Source organism: Balaenoptera acutorostrata, chromosome 19 (assembly GCF_949987535.1).
Source record: "Balaenoptera acutorostrata chromosome 19, mBalAcu1.1, whole genome shotgun sequence".
Lineage (NCBI taxonomy): Eukaryota > Metazoa > Chordata > Mammalia > Artiodactyla > Balaenopteridae > Balaenoptera > Balaenoptera acutorostrata.
The window spans coordinates 34,618,481-34,621,887 of record NC_080082.1 but is presented as its reverse complement, the minus strand read 5'-3'; the positions used below and the strand labels follow the sequence as shown (position 1 = coordinate 34,621,887).

Below are 3,407 nucleotides of genomic sequence, written 5' to 3'. Positions count from 1 at the left end.
TTAAATTTCACTGAAAAGAATTTGAATTTTAAAACTCCTCTAGAGAAATTTCAATCAAGTCTCTAGAAATAGAAAAGAGTAGTCACATGGCACTGTCAAAAGTCATAGGTTCCTTGCATGATACTCTAAAGAGCAGGGGTCAGTACACAGCTAAACACAGTGTTACCATGCAATTCAGCAGTCACACCCAACTAATTCAAAAATGTATGTCCACATAAAAACATACACAGAAATGTTTATAGCAGCTTTATTCATAATTGCCAAAAACTGGATGCAACCAAGAGGCCCTTTATATGTGAATAAACAAATCATAGTATATCCACACAAATATTAAGCAATAAAGAGAAATGAGCACACAAAAAGACTTGGATGAATCTTAAATGCATATTGCTAAGTCAAAGAAGCCAGTCTAAACAGGCTACATATTGTATGATTCTAATTATAAGACATTCTGGAACCCTCCTTTTCTTGGCGGGGATCGGGCGTGCGGTCCCGGTCCGCGTAATGTACAGAGGTAGAGGGAAAGGGCTCCGGCCCCCTCGGCGTCATGTCTTCGGTACCGGCGGCTTCCAGTCCGCGGGTTCTATCCTCAAGCGCCGGGACACAGGGGAAAGAAAAAAAAGAAGAAGGAAAAAAAAAAAGGACATTCTGGAAAAGGCAAAACCATAGAGTTGGGGAAAGGATCAGTGGTTGCCAGGGGTTTGACAGGAAGGAGAGGAGTTAAATATGTGAAGCACAGAGTTTTTTTTTTCCAGGCAGTGAAATTATTCTGCATGATGCAGTAATGGTGGATACATGACACTTATGCATTTGTCAAAACCCACTGAATATAGCATAAAGAGTGAGCCTTAACATATGCAAATTTTAACAAATAATTTATGAAATCAAGAGGATCACAGGATGGAATACAGAATGTGACAAAAAAATTACAAACTGTACTATGAATGTATGAAACAACCTCACTGAAGGGAGAGAGGGAAAAGGTACAGGCTCATCTTCGTACAATTTTGTACAAAAACGGGTGGGATAGGATTTGGCCCTAAAGCTGTAGTTTTCCAACCCCTGCTCTAAAGCCTAATGATGCCCTCAAGTGGTAGCTTTCCAAGTCTGTGAAAGGCGGGCCACGGTGACGTGGGATCCGTGCCACAGGGAAGAAGGCCAGACCCACAGCTTTGCCCGCATCCGGCCCAGCATCTGGCCCAGAGGTGATGCCAAAGTCTTGACCAGGACTTAAAAGGTTCCTGAGGCCCAGCCCCCTCCCCTACTTGCGTCCTCCACCTGTCCGACCTAATTCCCTACCTCAACCTATTGTCTCACAGGCTCCCCCCATGGCAACCAGCAGGCCTCCTAGTTGTTCTCTCCTGCAGGGCCTTGCCCCTTGCTGTTCCCTCTGTCTTGAACACACATGCCCTGGATACCCACGTGGCCGGCTCCCTAGCCTCCATCCAGGGCTCTGCCCAACTGTCACCTTCTCTGTAGGGCCCTCCCTCACCTTCCCCACCACCTGTGTTCCTTGCCCCTCTGACCTGGCTTTACTTTTCTTCATGTCACTCGTCAACAGCTGGTATCTCTCACACACACACACACATTTCAAAAATAAACTTTATTTTTTTACATAGTTTTAGATTTTCAGAAAAACTGTTAAGAGGGTACCTATATAAGATAGCTCCCATATAACCCATCGCTAGTTTCTCCTACTATTAACATCTTACACTAGCATGGCACACTTGTCACAACTAATGAGCCACTATTATTAAATAAAGCCCAAACTTTATTCTGATTTCCTCAGTTTTTACCTAATGTCTTTTTTCTGTTCCAGGAGCCCATTCAGGATACCACATTTCATTTAGTCCACGTGTCTCCTTGGGCTCCTCTTAGCTGCGGCAGCTTCTCAGACTTCCCTTGCTTTTGATGACCCTGACAGTGTTGAAGAGCACTGGTCACATACTATGTATTTTTAATTATCTGTGTATTATCTAATCCCGAGTAGGCAAGTAAGCTTCTAGAAGATAGAGATTTTTGTCTCTCTGTTCACTGTTTCGACCCCAGCAACTGGAACAGTGCTTAGCCACATCATAGGTGTTCAACGAATAACTGAAGAATCAATGAATTTGCTAAAGTGAATTTTTTTGCTTGACTCAATAGACCTTTAGGTTTCATAGAGCCCAGCCCTTCTCCTTTAGCACACGAAGACAATTACTGGAACTAGAACTTGAACCGTCTCAACCTTCAGTGACTGCCTCATCCAGAAAACCCACATATCACCATACGCCAGGACCCCTCGCCCTCCATCGCTCCAACACTTCAAGCTGCCCCACAGAGAAACTTGGGAGCTAATCATCGTTCTCAGGAACCTCAACAACCTTTTCTCTGTAACAGTGTTTATTTGGTGTTTATTTGGAAATATTCACAACAATGTGAATATTTTATTGTATTTGCTCTTATTGTTTTATAAACATAAGTGAAAAAATAGAAGCAAGAAAGTACCAGTGCCAGTAATAGGGAAAAGTCATCTAGCAGATGATGGACAGGAGTGAGATGTTTTAGGTCAAATCAGATACTTCTTAGGCCTTGGCTGATAACCTGAAACCAAGTGCTAGGAAACCCTATCAAAGGCTGTGTGTAAGTGGACGTGACCACCCTGCCATGTTAGATTGACAGTTCTACTTTTTACTCATTCCTGTTTAGTATCTTTTCAGGAAAAGACATTAGGGATTCCCTGATCATTATGCCTATTTGGCAACCTTTCAAGATGTGCTTTAGGACACCTGTATGAGCTGGGAATCAAATATCATTCATCGATAAATAATTGTTGAGCACCTAAAATCTGCTAAGCATGAACTTCAAAATGTGTCCTTTCTTACTCACCCAGAGCCCAGTACAAAGCATGCTCTAAATAAATATTTACAGGACATGTGAAAAGCTTTCAATTCCTCAAATAAGAAAATGTCCATCAATACTAACCCCATAGGCCTAGAGGCAACTCAGTGCATTATTCTAAAATTCTAGCCATCAAAAAAGCATACAGGGACTTCCCTGGTGGTCCAGTGGTAAAGAATCCACCTTGCAATGCAGGGGACACGGGTTCGATCCCTGGTCGGGGAACTAAGATCCGACATGCCACAGGGCAACTAAGCCCGCACAACACAACTACTGAGCTTGCTCGTCTCAACTAGCGCCCATGTGCAGCAAACTACAGAGCTCACACGCCCTGGAGCCTGCATGCCACAACTAGAGAGAGAAAACCCAAACGCCACAATTAGAGAGAAGCCCACACGCAACAACAAAGAGCCACCCGCGGGCTGCAACTAAGACCCGATGCAGCCAAAAAAATTAAATAAACAAATAAATAATAAATAAATCTTAAAATAAAAAAGTGGACTCCCCTGGTAGTGCAGTGGTTAAGA

General features: G+C 43.2%; 1 non-coding gene across 1 annotated transcript; it reads left to right on the top strand.

The window, feature by feature from the left end:
- Positions 1 to 458: 458 nt before the first annotated feature.
- Positions 459 to 607, top strand: LOC114236035 (small nucleolar RNA SNORA57). The gene has a single exon (XR_003622077.2). It is a non-coding gene; the product is annotated as a small nucleolar RNA SNORA57 (small nucleolar RNA).
- Positions 608 to 3,407: the final 2,800 nt, after the last annotated feature.